Consider the following 23,952-nt stretch of genomic DNA (forward strand, 5'->3'; position numbering starts at 1 on the left):
CAGGAAGTTGATGGCAGGTTCTGAAACTCAGGAGCAAGGCTCAGCCACTCAAGGCCACTGCACAGGTTGAGAGCGCTAGGTCACTGTGCTACACAGAAATCCATAGGGCCTGGACAGGGGTACTGTTGCTGCCGTTTCCAAGCGTGGGCAAAGAAAAGGATCCACATTGGTCAACAAAACCAATAAACCAGACCCGATTAACAGGTAATCTTTGAACTTTAGAAGAGGACCCTTAGAATACTGGTTCAGTATGGAGCCAACTGAGCGCAGCGCAAAGCAACTTCCGCAAAGCCACTTCGAGGCCCATTTGAGCAGTGACAGAACGCGCTCCTAAACAATTCATTTTGTCCTGACACTTTGAAAAAATAAGCCTAGCAGTACAAAATGTAAAAATGAATCAGGCAGCAAGAGAAACAAAGTGGATGATTAGGATACGTAAATGGCCTTTTCCCGGCCCTAATCTTAAGATAAAAACCGAGACGAGTCTACCTGGTGCGCCCGTTGTCGGAAGCTTCCAGTTTTTCATCATATTTTTTTCCTCAAGCAACGATGCCATCTTGCAGTACCCTCTTTGTTCTTCTTCTTCCTGTGCAGGTCGTATGGTCTAGGTGTTCACAAAAGCATGACGGCATTGTGTTCTGTCTCAGTTACAATTAATTTTGTGGTTACATCTGCACAATATGAAACCTAGCATTTTTCGTAATTTTGATTTAGTACTTGTTATCTTCATCCACTCATTTACTTATGCTTCTTTTCACAAGAATAAATGTCGGCTGAATGCTTAAGAGATCTAACCCAGTGCTCCAACAGCGGGGTGTACTATGCAAGCGAGATTTAATGAATCATGTAAACCGACATGAAGCCACGCAAACAAAAGATGGTTTCTTCCTTATAACCACACTAGGTACGACAACAGGGAAACTATCTTGTTCGTGAAATTATTTATTGCGTTCTGATTTCTGTGTTCTTGTCCTGAAAGTAATCCATTATGGCATCGCAGTACTTTTTGTCGTAGACTTTAGTCTTTCTCTTTCCGCAATGTTCTTCATATTGTTGGTCACATAACGTGTTCCATGTATTTACACTGTCGTCCCTTACCCACATCTCGCAAGCATCTGGACAGTTCACTGCAGCTAAAAAGAGGATGAAGAAAAACATTTTTAAGATGTGGCACATCATTCTGTAAATAGGAGCTAACACCTCAGCAACGAGTTGGCCGTCATGAACCTTATTACAGTAACCATAGAATGTACTACCAATGAGCAAAAAGAAACATGGCAAAGCCAATTTCTATATGCGGAACTGAGGAACATAACCTTCAAAGTAATTTTTATCGATTTGCAAGTCATTCCTAGCACGCTGTAATTGCAGTATATTGAGAATCGCACGAAGCGCTATATTGACTATCTACACTGATGCGATCACTGATTGCTTTTACCACACACAGTAGTAGAATTGTTCGAGAAATGTTGAACAGCAGGGACGCGCGACGGCTGGCGGAATCCGTTGATACTTGCCATAGAGTATGCTCACTATACAGCGGCTACAAGACAGCAATAAATTTGCGGCTAAATAGGTAAGTATTCTAGTGCTAGCGTTACTCATTGTTATGCTAATAGATGAAGCATTGAGAGCTTTCTTTGATGTTCTATCTTGCTCGAAGGTGCCACCGTACCGCGGCATAGAGACTTCGCCAAAGTGTTCATTTTTTTTTATCTCCGTCGTGCTAGCACACGATGGCCAACGTGCACCTAAACAGCTACTGATGAATAAAAACACAAGTGGCGGTGGCTCTATTTAAAAGATACGCCACGACTTGCTTTCAATTGTGATTTTCTGATAGGCGAATTTTTTTTCCTGATGTTTTCTTGAATATTGAACCGTCGACCGCTTTCCTCCGATTGTACGGTAGACGCTGCGTTTTCTTGAGAACGACGGCAGTTAGGTCACAGTACTCCCAAGCTGTGGCCACATCGTAGGGGACGTTACTGGGAAAAGAATAATGTTTTTTAGACCTCTCACTATCGTGTCCTGTCGTGGAGTTTGCAGTAGTGCCTAATTATTTGTCGGTTTGGCCCAATAGTCCCAGGAGAAAAAGGGAGACGTTAAAATTTCGAAGCAGCGTAAGAACAGCTGGCCAGCGGAAGGCAGAAAGCTGTCTTAGGAAGAATCCTGAATTATTCTATTATGTGAGATAGGCCAAATTTTTCCACTACCCTTTACTTTCTGGTGTCCAGGTGAGGTGCTGTTTGATGAATACACCCGAAAAACCACTGCGTCCGCTGACACTGACTCGCAGCACTAAGAGTTGGCAACTATCGAGGAGAGAGAGAGAGATAGAAGGGAGGAAGGAAAGGTAGGGAGGTTAGTCGGACTGAGTCCAGTTTGCTATCCCACACGTGGGGAGGGGGAGTGAAAAAGAGAGAGAAAGAGGAAACATGACTCTATATCGCACTTTCCCATGCAGTAAGTCAGGTGCAGGGTGTCTACAGTCGGGCGCTCAAGTCTGTTCCCTTCAGGTAGTGAAGAAGCGCTCGAATTACTTTCTGGGTTAATGAATTGAGAGGCCAGGCTCCCAAGATCTTTGCTTCTTTGAATAGCCTATCGTCTAGTCGATTCACGGCACACTCAAGAATCTGACGTTGGTCATCAAAGCGAGAACAGTGTCACACAAGATGACTGATGGTCACTTCAAACTTGCAGTTAGCGCACATCGGTGAGTCCGCCATTCTAATACAATAGTTGTAGGAGTTAGTGAATGTTACTCCTACGCACAGCCGACAGAGGAGTGTTGCGTCACGTCGTGAAAGGTTCGCTAGTAATTTCAGTTTCAGTGGTGGGTCGAGGATGTTTAAACGACGGTTCGAGTTCTGTGGTGTATGCCAGTAACTGAACGTGATGGTACGAGCGAGACTGCGAAGCTCTTTTGCAGCTTCTACTCTCGATAAAGGTATAAGGAGTGTCGGTGCTCCAACAGGACCACATCGGGCAGCATCATCGGCGAGGGGAATACCAAGGATGACACAATGTCCCGGCAGCCGCAGAAAGGTTATATCATATCCTCGTACATAGGCGCAATGGCAAATTTCATTGATTTAGGACACCAACCTTCGACGGCTGCTTTCGAGTGAAAAGATACTGTCCATTTGCTGCGCAGTTTTTTTTTCTTCAATGTATTCGACAGGAGCGCCAAGAGCGGCCAGTTTCGAACCTATAATTGTCGTTAAGTATGCAGTCTTAAACTTCATGACGACCGATTGAAATGGAATAACGATGGCGCCCTTCGAACCGAACCGTCCGTGTAATCATGGATTCGGTTACCCTACGAACAATGCAAAAGTTCCAATGTGATCTGCTTAAGAGCCGCGGCGGTTAGGCTAGCCTTCTTCGCAATTACTAGAACACCAAGGTACCCCGGAGGCTTTTTCAAGCGCCATAGATGTTATGGCGTTCTTGTTGCGAGCAAGTGTCACAATGACAAAGAGGCCGCAATTCATTTGGAAAACGCTGCCTTGTGTGTTCTCAGGCAAGCGATCGAGATGGTGGTCAGGTACTCTGATTATATGGCGAACATGTGCCCGGACTGCATTGACAGCTATGTAAGTCCTTATTGGATGGTCTCTCGCGGTGGCAATTGTTACTACGGTTGACGCACATCGAGGTAGCCCCAGACGTGTTCGAAGGACCTCGCCTTGAATGATCTGTAGGACAAGGATGTTAGTTTTGCTAGCATTGAACAGTACTAGAGCGCTATATCGCATGTATCCTAGGACGATCGTCTTGTATAATTGAAACATCGATGCCACGGATGTGCCCCGCGTTTTACCGGCCAGAATCCGCAGTATATGGTTGGTAGAGGCAAGCCTCCTGTTCAAGTATGAGATGTGGGGCCTCAATGATAGGTCTCTGTCGATAGTAACGCCTAGGAATCTATTGACCGCCAAACAATTCCTTAGGCGAACATCGAAATTTATTTCTCCGGAAAGGACGTAGTAATGCAAGATACGAGCATGTGCTCTTTAAGTCGCTAACAAGTTACTAGAGAAATTGTAAGACATGTCATATACGATGTCATGCACGCACAGCCTTGCATGATGTCTTCGTTGTAAGCATTCCTTTATGTGTAAGATTATCAGGTCGGACTGCTTATCTAGCGGCACTACAGCCAAATGCGCGTGTAGTACGTGTCTGAATATAAATTCGGATTAAATTCTTTGAACTCAGTGCTCAGTACTCAGTGCTTATTCTCTTCCTTTGTTCCCCTTTCCCCCACCCCCAGTGTAGGGTAGCAAACCGGATGCTGTTCTGGTTGACCTCGCTGCCTTTACTGTCCTTGTTTTCTCTCTCTCTCTCTTTCTGTCAGGTCCGAATTTCTAGCATGGCCAGCTTACGCTTGCGAAGACAAGTTATCACTTAATAATAAAGCAGTAATGAAGGTACAACAGCAGCGAGGCCCCGAAAAATCTAAGGTGGCTTTGACTACGAGAAACATGGAGACTGCGGCCGGAACAGAAGTTGCAATGACACAGACGAGGCCATGCCCAATCACTGTCCATTGACAAAGGCTTCTACTGCATTTCAGTCATTTTCTATGGATGCGCCTTGCCAACAGAAAACAATTTCGGGCCTAAAGCATCTCAGTAGGGCTGCCGATGTTAATTCTATTAGTACTGAAGCAGTTTATTGACATGTCGTATTGCCGCCGTCGTGCCGCGTCATGTGTGAGGTGTGCATTTCAGCCAGGCTCCTCTCTCGCGCTTGCGTCTATACACGCTGCTTCTCTCGCGGCACTACAGCCAAATGCGCGTGTAGCAGGTGGCTGAATATAGATTCAGATTAAATTCTTTGAATATAGATGACGCGGGTTCGATTCCGCACAGCGCCGGATCAGTTTTAAAGTATCGTTTTTGTGTAATTGAAGAGCACTACATATTCATCGGTGACACGAGTTCGCGTCGAAAAGGTTCGTTGAAGAGCAGCACGTATCCAGTGGCATATACCTAGTGACTCAAGTTTGCGTGAAAGCGGTTCAGTGAAGAGCGACACATGCTGACCGTCACAATGTGAGTGACCCTAGTTGGTTGAAGGCTGGTTTCAAAGCGGATTTCGTAAGGAAGGCTGCTGGAAGGTTTAGCCATTAGACTATGGACATTATTTCAGTGTCACGAAGCTTACAAGTTAAGAGGAAGCATTAGCTCGGGCCCAACTGCGACGCGGCCTATTCAAATATATGTAAAACGCAAAAACGTTTTTCTGAGATAGCCCCTGGACCGATTTTGAGGAAATCTGTTGCATTTGAGAGACAAGGTTAAATTCTTATGACAGTTGGAAGCGCAATTTCGATTTCGGGCATGAAGTTAGAAAAAACGTCGAATATTCGACCGTTTGAAAAAAAAAATAAAAGGACGAAGTTTACAAATTCATAGCTCTGCATCAAGAACAGATATTACGATTCTGTAAACGGCATCCATTAGATCATTCAAAGCGGACAAATTAGATATGTCATTTTACATCTTACGTGAATTTGTTACGTTGGTAACAAGGGTTCTGCAAAAGCTGTATTCCAATATTATTTTTTTTTTAGATTCATGTGTAACATATCAATGTTGTCCGCTTTAGATGTACGATTACATTCAATTCACAAAATTGTATTATCTATTTTCGTTATTGAGTTACAATGTTAAAAACTTGATAGTTTCATCTCTTGAAAATTTTCAATTTTTACCGATTTTTAATAAAAAATTGACGACCTAACTCAGCAATTCGAAAGCAATGCGTGCTATATATTAAGTTTTACTTTTAAATGCGAGAAACCTCGTCAATTTTCTTGCAGTGGTTGCTGAGAAAAACGAATTCTCCTTTTACATGTATTAAATAGGAGCACTCGAGCTAAAGCTAACTCTTGAAAGGTTCTGAGACAGAGACTCGAGGGAGGGGTCACAATTCCACCTAGTTAACTATTGACACGTGTACTTGTAACTAGCAGGTGACGCCCCCTCAGGCATAATCTTCGTTGGCCGGCCATGCTCGGTGGCCTGCCATGCTCGGTAGGCAACATTGGGCATCGCACCCAATAAACACCGACGAGCACAGCTGCTCGGCGGTCAGTCATCATTCGTCACCACCACGTTCGGAGCATCTGTCTAACGGAGGCTGCCTCGAGCCCTCCATCGTTCACGAACCCGGGCGGATCGTGACACTGGCGGACGAGTACACACGGATCGTCCCACGCAGCCGCGAGCGGCGAATCACAGCCTCCTGTTGCTGCTGCTGTCATGCCGCTGTACGGAAGGCTCGAGCCATTCGAGGGAGATGGGTCTGCCTGGCCAATTTAGGAGGAGTAAGTCCACGTGTTCTTCCAGGCAAACGGGACACCCGAGGCCAAACAACGGGACATTTTCCTGGCCAGCTGTGAAATCCGCGTCTTCAGTTTCCTGATCGGCCTCTCAAGCCAGCCACGCCGCATGTTAAGACGATGGATGAGCTGCTCGCCATACTGCGCTCACATTTCAACCCAGCACCGTCCACACTAATGGAGCGTTTCCGCTTCAACAATCGGAGCCGCCGGGAAGGAGATACCCTCGGGTAGTTCGTTGCTGCGCTACGAGGGTTAGCGAGTGCCTGCGCCTTCGGGTACCAACTGGACTCGCTGCTCCGGGACCGTTTCGTCTGCGGCATCAACAACACCGCCATGCAGACGAGACTCCTGGAGCTTCCCGACCTCCGCTGGACGGCACCGTGAAGGCAGCGCTGGCAATGGAAGTTGTCGCCAAGGACGCCGGCGATATTGCCCGTGCGACTGGCTCACCGTCGGCGGTAACCGCGGTCAACAAGTTGGCGACAGAGGGCAGTACCTGCGGTGGCTGTGGTGGTGCCCACACTCCCTCAAAGTGCCAGTTCTCTCAAGCACAATGCTTCACGTGCGGGAAAACCGGCCAGCTGGCACGGGTATACCTAAGGGGGAGGACGAACAGCAAACAGCAGCAGCAGCCTGGTTCAAGACCAGGTACCACGCAAGGCGGCGGTGAGGGTAGTCGTTGCAAGGGTACGCCGCAGTGGCGTGCGGCAGTAGGTTCAAGTTCTTCCACGGCTAGGCTCCACGTCGTGGTCGAGAACTCGCCGATTGCGAAATGTGGCCCACAGGCCTTGTACCATCCTCTGCGCCGCCGTACATGCTGACCGTCGAAATATGCGGGTACCCATTTCCATGGAGCTGGATACAGGGGCCAGCGTGTTAGTAACGGCCGCGAAACTCTTCAAGCGTACTTTTCCCAGTGTGTCCGTCGAGGGTTCGGGCGTGATGTTGCACAGCTACTCCGGGCAGCTCTCCTAGATCCAGGGTCAGGCACAGGTCAGCATTCGCTTTGGCGACAGGGAGGCAACCCTTCCCCTTTACTTAACGAAGTGATCGTCGCCTACGCTGCTGGGCCAAAACTGGATTCATGCACTGGGCGTTCGACTGCCAGAGCACCAGGAAGCCTGCCTGCATGTGGTGAAAGATGTCCCCAGAGTCCTGACCGAGTTCAAGTCCCTGTTCTAGCCAGGGGTGGGCACAATTGCCGGCACGACGGCTGGTATCTATGTACCTGAGCGAGCCCGGCCACGTTATTTCAAGCCTCGCCCGCTACCGTTCGCCCTGATGGACCGGTCACCCAGGAGCATAAACGGTTACACCGAGAGGGCTTCCTGGTGCCCGTCTAGACTCCTCAATGGGCCGCCCTCATCGTGCCAGTCATCAAGCGAGACAGCAGTGTCAGGATCTGTGGGGACCTCAAGGTTACCGTCAACCCCGTCGCTGCAGTCGAGAAGTACCCGCTGTCGCTTATAGAAGATCTCTGTTCAGCATTGTCCGGTGGACAGAAGTTTACCAAACTCGACCTCAAAGATCCTTACCAGCAGGTGGTGCTCCAGGATGCCTCCATGAAGTATGTCACAATATCGAAAACTTTGGGGCTCTTCCAGTACACGTGCTTACCGTTTGGTGTGGCTTCATCCCCAGCCATATTTCAGAGGAAAATGGACAACCTCTTCAGGGGCATCAGGCACGTGGGGGTGTATTTGGATGACATCCTAGTTACTAGCAGCGACGACAGGAACCACCTGCGAAACCTGCACAAGGTCCTGGCATGGCTGCAGGGCGCCGGCCTTACGCAAGCTTGAAAAGTGCGTTTTCCTTGTCCCTAGTGTTGAGTACAGGTAACATGTCATTTGCCAGGCTGGCCTAGCCCCAGCTCTCCGCAAAGTTGATGCTGGGCTCAAGGCGCGTAAGCCCCTGAACAAGGAGCTCCAGAGCTACCTCAGCCTCATCAACTTCTACAGGAGTTTCCTGCCAAACCTGCCGGAGCATCTACAGCCGCTCCATGTCCTGGTTCGAGATGGTCAGCAATGGGTCTGGAAGAAGGAGCAGGACCGGGCCTTCCAGCGCAGCTAGGAGTTAATCACCAAGGCTTCAGTGCTAGTACACTTTGATCCTGCCAATCGTGTTGTCCTTGCCGTAGATGCATCGCCGTACGGCATGGGAGCCGTCCTGGCGCACCGGGACAATGATGGCCAGGAACGCTCTTTGTCGTTTGCTTCTTGTCGGCTTCATGCTTCGGAGCAACGCTACAGCCAGCTGGACCAGCAAGGCCTGGCCCTCATGTTCGGTGTAGAGCGCTTCCACCAGTATCTGTGGGGCCGGAAGTTCGAGGTCGTCACAGACCACAAGCGGCTCACAAGGCAGCTCACGTGCAGGCATCACCTCGGCTGGTAAGCTGGGCCTTGAGGCTGGCAGCTTACAGTTACCAGCTGGTTTACCGTCCGGGAAAGAACCTGGGACCTGCTGATGCCCTGAGCCGCCTGCCCCTGCCAGAGTTGCCTGATGCTGTTCCAGAATCTGCTGAAGTGTTCATGATGGAGCACGCGTACCCGGAGGTGCTCTCCAGATCTTCGGTATGGCAAGCGACCAGCCGGGTCTCAGTCCTGTCTCAGGTGGTCAAGGCGGTGTCCCGTGGAGAAGAATCGGTTCAGCAGGCCTATAGCAACAAGGCCGCTGAGCTCAGGTAGCAGCAGGGCTGCCTACTGTGGGGTTCGAGGGTTGTGAGTTCACAAAGTCTCCGGTCCAGGGTTCTGCAGTTGCTGCACGCGGGTCATCCTGGCGTCGAAAAGACCAAGATGGTGGCCCGGTCCCATGTTTGGTGACCTGGCCTGGACCAGGACATCGCTCACATAGTGCAGAGCTCCTAAGTCTGCGAGGAGAATCAGCGGGCCGCACGTCATGTGGAAATCATCCTCTGGCCGTTTCCACACAGACCCTTGTCCCTCCTGCATAGGGATTATGGGGGGCCCTTCAATGGCCATTACTTCCTGGTGGTGGTGGATGGTTTTTCGAAGTGGGTGGACGTTCTACCCGTCACCACTCCATCAGCAGGCGCTACCATTGCAGCGCTACGAAAAGGTCTTCGCCACCCAGGGGTTGCCGGACATCATCGTGTCCGACAATGGCCCTGCTTTCGCCAGCCCAAGTACCTGGCCTGGCTGACGATGAACGGAAACCGCCGGATGATGGTTCCGCCGTACCACTCTGCTTCAAATGGTGCAGCTGAGCGGGTGGCGCAAACCATCAAGGACATGCTCAAGAAGAGCCAGACAGGGATTCCCGGACGCAGATTCCCTGGATACTGTTTCAATACCTGACCACGCCCCAGGATGTCACTGGCCGTGCCCCTGTGAGCTCCTGCTGGGTGGGATGGTCAAGACACCCTTAGACGTCTTGCATCCCGACCTCGCATCCAGAGTGCTCCTTTAGCAGCTGAAACAGAAGCTGGCTGCTGAACAAGGGTGCTGTCCCGGGCCTTTGCCGGAGTCGTGAGCTCCACTTTCCGCCAGGAGCTTCCGTCGGAAAGTGGAGCTCACGACTCCAGCAAAGGCCCGGTACGGCACCCTTGTTCAGCAGCCAGCTGGTTCGCCGGACAGGTGGCGTCTCCTGCCAGCGCATCATCGCTGCTCGTTCGCATGCCAGACGGGGCTACATGGCACAGATACGCCGACCATGTTAGGCCTCGCCTCGGGACGTGGGCAGCACCCTCGACTGCCACTTCCGAGTTCCAGCCCGCAGGAAGACTAGCGGCACCACCAGTCGCTTCCAGCGGAGCAGCGCCCACCTCGGAGGCGGCAAGCTATGCCAGTAGTGCGGTGCCCGTTGGGCCACTGTCGAGCCCGCCGCAACTCACAAGGCCGACCACTGCGGACCCTCCGGATGGAGCGAGGCTGGCTCAGGCAGCAGCCGGCGTGACAACGCCGGCCCGTCAAAACCGGTGCCCAGGCGGAGTACCCGATGGCGGAGGCCACCGGACCATTACTCACCTGGGTAGCAGCCGCCGTCGACCCGGCTAGCGCGGAGGCAGATCCTCGTACATTGAACTTGGACGTTTTTTTGTTGTTGATAAACAAACTGGGGGCAAGTGGGCGTAACAAGCATGTGAGGCCCCCTCAGGCATAATCTTCGTTGCCCCGCCAGGCTCGCTAGCCTGCCATGATCGGTAGGCAACATTGGGCACCGCACCCAATAAACACCGACGAGCACAGCTGCTCAGCGGTCAGTCATCGTTCGTCACCACCACGTTCGGAGCATCTGTTTAACGGAGGCTGCCTCGAGCCCTCCCTTGTTCGCGAAGCCGGGCGGATCGTGACAGTACTTGTTTATCTTTTTCGGTGACCGCTTTTCACCACCTAAGAAGTGTTACTGCTAAGCGCGGGACGCGCCCTCATTTACCGGAAGTTTCTCGAATGTTATCAATTGTTCTATCCACTGTCTGTTGTCAAAGAACGCTGTGTTATTTCAATGCATGTATGCGCGACGCCAATGGTGTAGAACTTTCTGCAAGACACGCGGGCACCAGCGACAATTGTGGACTGTTCGATTGCTTGTGCGTGAAAGCCGACGCGCTTGACCGGAAGATCAGATTTCGGCGATCGCCGACTGTGTTCGCCGCTATCGTTGTGCTTTAAGTGTAGCCTGTTTTTGTGCGTACAGGTTCGCCCAATAAGAGTTAGGTTTGTCTTTCACAGTATCGCTAGTGTGTTATTTAGCGTCGCTACCATACCACATTTGTGGAGGTGCTTGGCGTTTATGTACCGGGCTCCCAAACGCCGAAGACAATACCTGCGTCTCCAAGAACCAGCCAAGTAGCTGCAGACTCCAAGGACTGCCCGCGGAGCACGAACTTTTGCCTGAGAACACCAGGAAGATCGTCGCCAAGTCAACACCAGTCGCAGCACCAGCGGCCCCAATCGTGCTGAACCAGCCCAGGGAGCCTCCGACGTGGCGCGGTTCAACATTAGAGGATAGACAAAGCTGGCTTGAGATGTATACAAGGGTCGCTACATTTAACAGCTGGAACAGCGACGACAAACTACGACATGACTTTTTCGACTAGTTGTGCTTCTCGACGTGATCAGGCTCATCGCACCGTTCTTACTTTTCTTAGTTAATTAAGGTTTATGTTTGTAGCGTCGATACTATTTCTTCTATTTACCATTCTGTAGTTGCGTGACCTTCAGTGACCGGACCTACTGTGTCGGATGGGCACTGTGTGTTCTACTTTATTCTTTTAGATTTGTCCGGTTGCTCTTCCTTTCCTCTTCCCTCCTTCCTACTTTACATTTCCGTGTTGCTGTCACCTACATTCCGAAGAGTAGGCCGGCGTTGTGCCCTTTCCGGTGGCAGTTGTTTGCCTGCTCCTCGCTTTCCCTTTCCTGTTAAATGTATATGTGTGCAAAACAAATAATAATAATAATGATAATAATAGCGAATCTACTTTGTTGATTTCACACTCCATTATGGCCATGCTGAGCTTGATGTGGCGGAGGAATTCTGTGCGAGAGTGACTGACGAGCCTGCAACGGCGATGTACAGTTTTGGTGAAAAGTTCCCAGGCCGCAGCAAGACCGTGCCCGCAGCTGCCACGCTCCGCTATTGCGGCGCTGCCATCTACAGCGCTCGCAGACGCTCGTTGGTTGCGGGATAAAAGAGACCGAGAAGGAACATCACTCTCGCTTTACTGCTGTGTTACGCTCAGCGATCAAAAAGTGGCCCGTCAGCTAGTGTGGCATTCAGCTGCGCTTTTACCTTTCGTGCTCCCGCCACGCGAATGCGCTGCAGAGAAGAAAGAACTGCCGCAAAGGCGATGCCGTGATGCTCCGTCGCCTGCTGTTTCGTACCGCAAAGCTCACACACACGACCGAGGTGTTCTCGCGAGGTAAAGTCTAGGGTTTAAAACGCGATGCGATTGTAATCGAAACCACCTTCAGAGTTAGTATCGGCCTGCCTGTTCGGGTGGCGTGTAGGGTAGTCGTCCCACGGGCTTTTTTTTTTTTTAGTTATCTTCAAAGTGCGCGTAATTGTTTACTAAATCATCGCCCCAGTGGCTCATTGGCTAAGGTGTTGTGATGCAAACTCAGAGACGCCGGTTCAAACCCTGTTGCGGCGGCTGTTTTTCTGATGGAGGCGAAAAACGAAACCGCCCGTGTGTCCAGATTTCAGCGCATGAAAAAGAAGAGTTGACTGTTGGGCTAGCTAGTCGCCCATATTTCAAGTAGTAATTTAGCGCGAATAAAAACACGGTAACAAGAAACGCGGAGAAGGACAAGAGCTTGTCCTTGTCCGTCTTTCTTGTTTCTGTGTTTTTATTAGTGCTAAGTTAGTACTTCAAGCATGTTAAGGACTCTGAGGATTCTCGGATATTTGAATACGTAGCCCTTGACTACGTATGGGCTGGAGAGGCCTGCTCTTTAGGCAGCGCGGCCGCAGAGGCTGTCGCGCGGCGGGCCTCTTGCTCCCTAAATCATTCCTCAATTTGGCGAGCGAATTCGTATAGACGGGTAGTCAGGTTGGAGAATTGTTGAGTGAAGGTCTGGATGGACGTCTGTACGGCGGCCTAAATTTGGGCCTCCACGAGTGTTTGGAATTGGGGAGGTAGGGCCGGGGTTGCCGCCGCCCGAAGTTGGCCTAGTCGGGGAGGTAGTGGGAGTTGCGGGCTTCTTTTTGGCCGGTGGTTCGCAAGTAGGAGATGGTGGCGGGAGAGTGCGGGCTGTCGCCGAGGTAGAGGTTTGGGCCTGCTGGAGGATATGCAGGTGGGATTGAAGGCGGCGGTTCGTGGTGTAGAGGGAGGCAAATTGCGTGCCGAGATGCAACAGTTCTTCATAGAGGGGATTGGTGGAGCCCTGGGAAACTACGCCTCCCAGCTGACCTCACTAGTGTGGCGGCCAGGTTCATGTGCAGGGGGCTGGGGGGACTAAGGGCGGTGGTGTCCTGAGTCCGGTGCAGGAGCGGAATTGGGCATTGGACTTGGTACGGTGGGAGGGCTGTTTCAGTGCGGTAGCCTGCAGCACCGGGAGGGAGTCCAGGGTGAGCTGCGGAGCCTGGGGTTTGCGGGTCGTGGAGCGGCTGCGGTATTGGGTTAGAGCCCCGTTCCTGGGAGCCTGGTTGGCGGTTGCGTAGGCGGCTCGTTTGGCATCCCAGTACCTTTTCCTTGACGAGGTATGAGCTGCGGTAGTGGTCCTTGCAGGCTCAATCCACCGCCAGCTGGCCTTTGCCGCAGATTTTGCAGAACGGGGTGCAGGCGCGGTTCTCTGAGGGGTCGACTTGGCCACAGCCAAGGCAGCCGGGTTGCTTGGGAGCCGGGCACACGTCCGCGTTGTAGCTGATTGCACTGCAGTTACGGCAGTGCTGAATCTTCTTTTTGAAGAGGTAGCAGCTATAGAGTAGGGAGAAGTAGTAGATGTCCTTGGGCACCCCGTCGTTTTCGAAAAGTATGATAATGTACTCTGTCGCCCCCATGCGCCTAACGTCGAGGATGGGAAGGTTCCGCTCGTCATTGCGACGATCCTGGATATCTTCGCATGAGTGGGCGAGATGGATCCCCTGCACCACACTGCGGCGGCAGTTTTACGGGGCCGCTTGATAGATCTAGATGCCGTAAGCGGTGCCCTTGATGATCACGGACTTGATGGCGAGGTAGTGGAGTCAGCGTTGCGGTTCGCGAGTGTTCCTGGACGAGGTGTAAGAGGGTGTTGATAGTTACGGTGTCTGGCTTCGCCTCTTGGTGTCCCGATGCGGGCTGCTTGCAGAATGGCGTCGCGAAGCACAACGCCGTTCATGGTCTGAAGTTTGAGGCCACCACGGGGACGAAGAATGATTCTGTGATCGTCGATGGCTAGCTTGGGGTGATGTAAGACAAAGTTGGGGTGGCCGGGGCCGGTACGCCGCCTGGGCTTGTCGCGTTGATAGCTGCTTACATTTCTCGGCAGCCGCGGAATTCGGAGTAGTGCTGGGGCGGGATTTGCGAATCGAGCTTCGCTATTTGTGCGGTGAAGCCAGTCGTTGGTAGAGGTAAGTTCCGAAGGTGATATGTCTTCTCCCTTTTAAACAATGTGTTCCATGTCATCGTAATAACCGAGCTGAAGCACCGGATCGTTCTTGTGCACAGCTGCGTCTCTTGCTCCATTCGGTGTTCGAGGCTGCTGGTCAGCGACGCTTATCCTCTTAGTGCAGCGTGTTCAGGAAAAGAGGTGCACTTGCCTCTTGATATGGTGGTCCACACGGGGAAAAGTTGGCATCGGCATATTCCGGACGAGAAGCAGAGGCTGACGACCCTAAATTCAGTAGGCTGCGATGAGTTGATCCGGTAGGAGGGGACAAAGTTCGCGGAGTGCATGTCACCGCTGGACGGAGGCGGCGACGCGGCGCCGAGTGGAGTAACTCTTTTCTGGTTGCTTCACTTATTCGCGCGTTCCTTGTCTTCGCAAACTCTTGCCTGCGATCTAACTGAATATGCGTCTTCCGCAGATAGCTACCGCTGCCGTCACCTGGCCGTTGGATGCGCATTATGAAACATCGTTCCAGCGCACAATTGAACACGGACGAGGAGAGAAAGACAACACGAACGCCGGACTTCAACTGAATTTTATTCATGGAAAACAGGGCTTTATGTACAAAGGGGGAGGGGAGTGGGGGACTGCTAGTGCGCAGGACCACTCATAAATATTTCGTTGGTCTAGGCAAAGGTCATCAGAGGTGTCAAACCAAAATAAAAAAGAAAAACTTTTCCCTCTCTTTTTTACATCACTCAGTACAATCTTGCTCATCTCCCGCCCTACCTAGCTGATTCGGCACACCCGTTTGGCCTGAGATAATCAATTTCTTTTGTCCTGAGTACAACAGAAGGAGCACTGACACAGTAATCGTTTCCATAGGAGATACAAAACGCTTCAAATATTTCCCGGTGTTTCTGATTGCTATATTTGCGCAACACACGTGTTCGTTCAAAAAACGCCTTCCATGCTGGCTTGTGCGAGCAACGGCGAATGTGGTCGGCTAAATGACCAGCGCCACTTAGTGATGTAGCATACCTGCGATGCTCTAGCAAGCGTTCATTCAGACAGCGCCCGGTTTGGCCAATATAGCATTTCCCACAGGCGAGGGGAATACTATACACAACGCCGACATCACATTCAACGAGGGCTGTGGTGTGCTTTATTTTGCAGGCTGGCTTCTTCTGGGATTCGTTTACTAGGCGACACATTCGTCCCAGCTTTTCCGGTGCTGAAAACACAACACGCACCCCGCACCTGTCGCCAACCTTCTTGAGGCGGTGAGAAGCCAGCCTGCAAAATAAAGCACACCAAAGCCCTCGTTGAATGTGACGTCGGCGTTGTGTATAGTATTCCCCTCGCCTGTGGGAAATGCTATATTGGCCAAACCGGGCGCTGTCTGAATGAACGCTTGCTAGAGCATCGCAGGAATGCTACATCACTAAGTGGCGCTGGTCATTTAGCCGACCACATTCGCCGTTGCTCGCACAAGCCAGCATGGAAGGCGTTTTTTGAACGAACACGTGTGTTGCGCAAATATAGCAATCAGAAACACCGGGAAATATTTGAAGCGTTTTGTATCTCCTATGGAAACGATTACTGTGTCAGTGCTCCTTCTGTTGTACTCGGGACAAAAGAAATTGATTATCTCAGGCCAAACGGGTGTGCCGAATCAGCTAGGTAGGGCGGGAGATGAGCAAGATTGTACTGAGTGATGTAAAAAAGAGAGGGAAAAGTTTTTCTTTTTTATTTTGGTTTGACACCTCTGATGACCTTTGCCTAGACCAACGAAATATTTTTGAGTGGTCCTGCGCACTAGCAGTCCCCCACTCCCCTCCCCCTTTGTACATAAAGCCCTGTTTTCCATGAATAAAATTCAGTTGAAGTCCGGCGTTCGTGTTGTCTTTCTCTCCTCGTCCGTGTTCAATTGTGCGCTGGAACGATGTTTCATAATGCTAATCATAACCAACTAGCCCAGCTGTCCATACTTAGCGTTGGATGCGGGCCGTTGCTACTTTATCTGGTCGGTATATATTACACCGTGGCTGTCGTGGCCCGAAAACAGAATACAAAAGTGCGCCACATTGTTCCTAACGAGATCTTTATTTTTGAGTAACGATCAAGTTTATTCTCTCTCTGTCTGCGCGGTATTGCCGATGTGTTTGTCTGGAGTCGCGTCTAAGTCGTTTGTAACAGATGTTTTCTAGGCCACCCGTACGCAGCCTTTGGGCTCTCCATTCCTTTGACAACACGGAGATTTTCACTCTCTCTACTTTTGCTGAATACAATCCTTGTGCCAAAATAGAGAACGCATAAATTACTTTAGGTGACGCTATCATCGGCAACGATTCGCATTGCCAAGTTATGCGATTCTTCCCGCAGTCCTTTGACTGTAAGCGTTGTAATGTTCGCGTTATTTTATCGGCATTGCATGTTCTTTCGCCGTGTGCGCTCCAATGCAGATGGGTGCGTGTGGCACCGCATCTTGGTTTTTGGGACCCAGCGCACAGTTTTCCTTGAAAGCGGCTATTGCAGTATGAAGAATTATGACGATGCCTTTAGCCATTGATGTATAGCGTTGCTTGACTCGTTTACTCGAACAATGAATATTTGACAAGTTTACGTTCCACGTATCTTCGAACGCCACAGCCTTTGGCAATATTATAATAAAAGACATTCAACGTAGTTGCGCTGTGATATGCTGCTCATTGTGATCTGAAACAACTTGTCGACAAGCTCGTAAAATGCCTTGCAGATTGTGGTACAATGCTGAAACGCAGCTATCTTTAATTTGGCGAGGACCACTGGTTATCTGTTGCCAAAGGTGAAGAAGCTGGGAGTGAATTGTTAAAGAATTAGATTTGGGGGTGGAGGCTCAGCCGTTCGGCGAAACGATCATGATATATTTTTCGACGCTTGGAATCGCCAGTGATGACTATGCAGTATAAATTTGCATCTACATGATCAGCATCATCATCATTATCATCACCGTATTTCTTGTTAATTGAAGGACGAATGTTCTTTAAGACGTTCAATGACCCTCATCTGGTGTGAGCGGATTCCCTGAACTACTTGCATATTAAATGTATCGCAACCGCTAATTTCGAGTCGTTCTTGACTGCATTTTAGTTGCCTGGCACTGGTTCTGTTACATTGAACTAGCACAGGCTTTTTGCTCTATGCGTTGAATGGCTTGCTCAGCTTCCTCTCAACTCAACTGGCATACCAGCGACATCAGTTTGGTCTCTAATCCCTACCCTGCCTTTCTGTCCCTGAGCGTTACAAGTGTCATAGCGTTGCATTGTTCCCGTTCTCTCATTTCTTCTTTAGTTAATGCAATTAGCAGTGCTTGGGAACTTCACGCACTCTTAGATGTTTCCGCAGGTGCCTTCCTTTTTACGGCTAGAAGTTACGCTCCATAGCTCGGATAAGACGCACACACAAAAAGAAAGAATGGTCACAATGATGATGCTCGGCAAGTAGTCTAATTAGAATGATTTATTTAGCTTTTGAGAAATTGGGTTTTCTTGTGGCGTTTCTAAGTTAAGGAAACATTTTTATGATAATGAAAATTTTGGAATCTTAAATTTAAGTACAATATTAGAAAAGAAGTAATGTGTTTTTTTTTTTACTCATATTGAGTTACCTATATATCTAAAAATTTTTCTCAGCTTTCGAAGGATTGTGCAAACTAAGAACACAGCTGGCATACTTATAGGCATTTGTGTAAGCTGTCGCTTGAGATGATATACCCTGTGAAGCTAGGGGAAGCAAGCCATGATTAAACAGTGATACGGCATCCACAGAAGCTTTGACTACAGCAACAGTGATCTCCTATAAAACACTCGTTTACAAAACTTTGAGTGCTCATAAATGACCACAGGTGCCGAATATCGATGCTGAGTCCTGCATTACGGCGTTTCCTTTATGGCATCACGTCCTATCGGTCACTAAAACGGTAAATCACATACCGTGTTTCCAGTGCGGTATAATAACAACTGCGCAAAGGCTGTCGGTGTACGTGATGGTATAATTGTTCGTAGAGTTGCCTGAAAAATAAGGCATGTTGGCAATTTTCTCATGACTTTATTTTAGAATTAATTTGAGCAAATTCATTACAATTTCAGACAAAAACACACAAATCAAAAACATGCTTTCACTGAATCTTGGTGCAAAAGTTCCAAGGTTTTTAGCTGTAATTATTTTGTGCCTAGTTCTATGTTCACTCTTACGATTTGTTCAGGTTCATTTTATTCTTTCATCATCATCATCATCATCATCATCAGCCTGATTACGCCCACTGCAGGGCAAAGGCCTCTCCCATACTTCTCCAACTACCCCGGTCATGTACTAATTGTGGCCATGTTGACCCTCCAAACTTCCTAATCTCATCTGCCCACCTAACTTTCTGTCGCCCCCTGCTACGCTTCCCTTCCCTCGGAATCCAGTCCGTAACCCTTAATGACCATCGGTTATCTTCCCTCCTCATTACATGTCCTGCCCATGCCCATTTCTTTTTCTTGATTTCAACTAAGATGTCATTCTTTCATGTTCATTTACTAATACTGTTAGACCATTTCTGGGCCGTTATACGTCGGAAAATATTTGTTACAGTGCAGAAAATACACTCTCAATCGCAGCCTTAGGCACGTAGATACAGATGACAATAAAATATGCACAATATGCGGTTTGCAACAAAATGCAAATGCAGCAGTAGGAGCGCACACAGCAACATCCATATTTCTGAGTACTTGAACTTCGGTAAACAAGAACTGTCGTGACTAATTTGGCAGGTCAAGGTAAAGATGTTTAAATTTTTCAAGTGAACTAAGTTTGAATTAAGTGCAAACGCTGCAGGCATGCAAAAATACAGCGACTGAGTGAAAAAAAAAATCCACCAATATCTGCGAATGAACTCTAAAATTGCCACAGCGTATCGTTTGTTCGGGCAATAGCGTATCACAAAAATCCTCCGCAACCAACCGAAGGAGTTCCTTACGCTATGCTACTTGATGCGGTAACAACAAAATAAATCTATTAATTCTTGCTTCGCACAAGTACGTAAATCACCCAAGCATGAAGTGACCTATCAATTCTATTCATTTTGACTCGTGCACTTCTTTATCTTTTTTAGGATGAGCGCTTTTCACCGTCTAACAAATATTATCGATTAGCGCGGGAGGCGCCCGCATCTATTAGACGTTTTTCGCACGTTATCCATGTTTCTTCCCGTTTTCCGTTGTCACTGTAGCTTGTCTAATCTTATTACATCTGTGACGCGAATTGTGTAGAATTTTGAGGAAGACGCGCGAGCACCAACGTTTACTCTGGAACCTTCGATGAGTCATGTATAAAAGCCGACGCGCTTCACCGGCAGATCACATTTCGACGAATGCCGACTGTGTTCGCCGCTTTTTGTTTCGTTTGAGTGTCACATGTTTTGTGCGCACATGTTGCCCAGTAAGAAAGTTAGTTTCGTTCGTCATTCACAGTTTTAACGCTGTATCATTCAATTACTACTACATGGCCATATCACGCGGTGCCCGGAATTAAGACTTTACCGAAATATGCAATACGAACCTTTCCGGGAAACCGACAGACACTTATTTTGAGACAACGCAAGGAGGAGAACACTTTGCTGACATCAGCGATGTGTCCTCCTTTTCCCCTCCTGTTGAAATAAATTTCTTCTGATTTCACGGGAAGTACGAGTCAGGTGGTCCAGCTGGGACCCATCGCATACTAAGAACGGCTTCCCACCGTGGGGTTGCTTTTTTTGCCACATTAAGGCACCTTGGCGTAGAAGTTATGAGTTGAAGCAACATAACTAATACTAAGTGTGAAGAAAACAATAATTCATGATAATTAAAAAAATATGGGCTTTTACGCGCCAAAACCACTTCCTGATTAAGAGGCAGGCCGTAGTGGAGGACTCCGGAAATTTCGACCACCTGGGGTTCTTTAACGTGCACCTAAATCTAAGCACACGGGTATTTTCGCATTTCGCCCCCATCGAAATGCGGCCACTATGGCCGGGATTCCATCCCGCGTCCTCGTGCTCAGCAGCCCAACCGTATAGCCACTGAGAAACCACGACGGGTAATTCATAATAATTAGTCGGCCGCAAAAATATGTAGGCGAATATGTTTATCTAGGTCAATTACACAGAGGAGACCCTGCCCATGAAAGGCAAATTTACAAAAGAATAAAAAGGGTTTGGACTGCATACGGCAAAGCATTACCAAATCCTGACTGTAGGTTTAGCTCTGTCACTGAAACGAAATGTGTACAATGATTGCATTTTACCGGTGCTAACACATGGGGTAGAAACTTGGAGGGTAACAAAGCTCAAGGACAAGTTCAGGACCGCACGAAGAGCGATGGAACGAAAAATGCTAAACGGAACGTTAAGAGACAGGGAGACATGAGAAGAAATGATCAGAGAGGAAACCGGGAAGGCCGATGTTCTAGCTGCCATTAAGAGAAAGAAATGCAGCTGGGCAGGATATCTGTTGCGTAGGTCAGCTAACAGGTGCACCATTAAAGTTACAGAATGCCTGCGAAAGGAACGGAAGTGCAGTTGTGCACGACAGAAAATTAGGTGGGGTGATGAAACTAGGGAACATTCAGGCGCAATTATCAAGCAGTTAGCACGAGAGAGAGAGCTGATTGGAGATCGCTGGGAGCGGCGTTCGTGCTGCAGTGGGCACAACATAGGCTGCTGGTGCTGACTATTAACAGATGCGGTCAATTTGTTTTTCTTTCCCTCAGGCATTCTCCATACACCGAGTGCTATGTAAATGGGCATGTCCTTGTTATATTCGAAGATTGTTTATGCTGTGGAATTCCATAAGACCGCTTGCATGGACTAGTTTAGGTGGAGACTTGTTTATTGACACTCCTTCACCTCGCGCTGTAGTGGCATAGGCGCTGCGCGTTTAAGCCAGGGGTGCGGAATCGGTTTCTCGCCGTGGTCGCCACATTTTATATGGAGACCAAGTGCCAGAATGCCCGTGCACCGTGCATTCGATGCACGGTGAAGAACCTCAGGGTGTCAATTTAACTTGGAGTCCCCGACAACGGCGTGCCTTATAATCATATGTTGGTTCTGGTGTGCACGACCCCAGAATATAGTTAATTTGCAAAAATATGCAGAGAAATGCATTGTCAATCTTGCAATAATCGTGCAAGCACCGATGCACTTTGGACTACTGACATTCTTCACAAGAACCGCTTATACACACGCCTACAAAAACAAATTGTAGATTTACTGCGCAGTTTAAACGACACCGACATTATCTTTAATGTCATCATGTGTTATTACCTCGCACATAATTTGAACTTCCACGAAAGTCTTCATAGTCCTGAAAATTGTTTTGCTTGGCATGCTATTTGAACATAACAATCTGTGTGTGTCTGATAGATTGCTCACAGGGATAGAACAAGCATTAGTACAAGAACGCCTTGACCTAATACATGCAACTAATGCAAGGTAATGTGAAGGAACAAAATGCTTACCGCCTCCTGGATAGCACTGTGTTGCTGTTAGTATTTCATTGTGGGTTTTGTATAGTGACTTAATTTGGCGTCTGAAAGCAAAAAAGAAAGTATGCTTGATCCAGGCGCTAAAAATAGACAATATTGTCTGCTTAAACAGATATAACGATAGTTTAGATTATGTCTAAACCCGATGAATATCGAAAATTCACGTCTCCCCGCAGAATAACACGAGCGCTAATTCCTTGCGCGCTTTTTTAAAAGAACCTATGTGCACTAAATAGCTCGAAATATTTTATCTGTTTGAAGACACACAAAGTAATGTAATAGGGTGGAAAATCAGATCGAATACGCCGTCTTGAAAATATCGGAATAAATCTGGTTTATGATTGAAATTTGGAATAAATTATGGTTTCCGAGCAGTTTAAATAGCAAAGTTAGATGCTGTCACCTTTCAATGCATCCCGATTTTGTCGAAACACTGCCAATTAGTCTAATTAGAGAACTTGGTCGTCGGTTTGCGACGCTCAATTCACGCACAATCGAAGCCATGCGCACCGGTAGCACAAGATAGGCGGCCCCGCTATCCCATCAAACGCAAAAACCACGTGACGAAACATGCCGCGAACTTTGATCAATGCCACAGCCAGTCACGGCAGACATTGAAACAGTGCGTCTTGCCACGAATACATCTGCCTTGACGAACGGCAGTGGCATATGCCGCGACGTGGCGCCATCCAAATTTCACGACATACTTTGTCACTGGGCTTTGACACTGTGGTATGCTAGCAGTTTGCGCTTCACACACACACACACACACACACACACACACACACACACACACACACACACACACACACACACACATTTTATATATACATATATATATATATATATATATATATATATATATATATATAAATACTCAATATAGACTATTGGGGATATAGACTCAATATAGCGACACAAGGTACTGCCACCGTCGACACGAGTTATGCATGAAGCGTGTGCTGTAGCGGGATTCACTTTTGCGCTCCCCCAACTACACTCGGCGCGATCTATTGCCACAAACTCTGCTCGTGGCGTCTGAAATACATGGCGCGCGTGCAAATGCGGAGGAACGCATCACGCGGCAGCCGAGCTCCACTCTGGCACTTCTTTCTCTACATGCTGCGCCATCTAGAGCACTGCTGAGCAGTCCGAGCTTCGCCTCCTAGGTGAGAGACGCGGCGCTCCAGTGCCTACGAACGCTGAAAATTGCTCCCCTCACTTGCTGCACACTCAGTGGGATATACTCAATGACCCAAGTCGGTGAGAGGTTCCTTGGACAGCGGCCCCTGACCCTGTGCATTCATGGCGCAGCTCGCTAATGCGTTGGCCAAAAGGCGTTCGCTGAAACGGCACATACCCTGTGCATTTGTCGCACGTCTTTGAATGCGTCGGCTTGCTGTCCTTCACGAACCCTTGAGAAATCGATTCCATTCAGCTCCGCATGGGAAAATTTCAGGGGAGTTTTGAGTCATTGTAGAGCGCCAAATTTCCAGTGGCTCATACCTAGTTGCCCACGTTGGTATCAAATACCTTCACTGAAGAACGACACACTCCTCATAGCACATACCCAGTGAGCCAAGTTGGCATCAAATAGATCCACTGGTGATCTGCACAGATCTAGTGACGGATCCCCAGCGCTCCAAGTCGACGTCAAGGAGTTTCTCCTAATAGCGGCGCTTACACAGGCCCGCACAGTGACCCATGGCAGCGTGAAATATGCTCGTTGAAGAGCGGCACTTATGTGGGCGATGGCATACGCTCAGTGACCCATATTGTCCCGATAGCTGGTTTCGAACGCTGTTGCCGCGGCACAGCAGCCCGATGCGCTAACCATTCGACCACGGACTACCCACTGAATCAGATAGGGGAAGAAAAGTTAGGTGCGAACATACAAACATATATACAGGCAAGGGTACTGGGTAATCTTTCTCCGATGAACCCGCTTCACCCTCTAACAAATGGTAAACTTTATCGCTTTGAGCAGGACGCGCCTGCATGTGCCGTAAGTTTATGGAATGGCGTAGATGGTTCTATCCATTGTCTATTGTTATC

General features: G+C 48.9%; 1 long non-coding RNA gene across 1 annotated transcript in view; it reads right to left on the minus strand.

Annotated features, from left to right (window-relative positions):
• Positions 1-971: 971 nt before the first annotated feature.
• LOC129387506 (uncharacterized) overlaps positions 972-23,952 on the minus strand; it is a 41,042-nt gene continuing 18,061 nt past the window's right edge. The window contains exons 2-4 of the long non-coding RNA XR_011892578.1: positions 21,871-21,941; positions 18,324-18,401; positions 972-1,133 (exon numbers count right to left, since the gene is read on the minus strand). This is a non-coding gene — a long non-coding RNA (uncharacterized lncRNA). The remainder of the gene's footprint in view (positions 1,134-18,323; positions 18,402-21,870; positions 21,942-23,952) is intronic.

The sequence above is a fragment of the Dermacentor andersoni genome, chromosome 2 (genome assembly GCF_023375885.2).
Source record: "Dermacentor andersoni chromosome 2, qqDerAnde1_hic_scaffold, whole genome shotgun sequence".
Taxonomy (NCBI): domain Eukaryota; kingdom Metazoa; phylum Arthropoda; class Arachnida; order Ixodida; family Ixodidae; genus Dermacentor; species Dermacentor andersoni.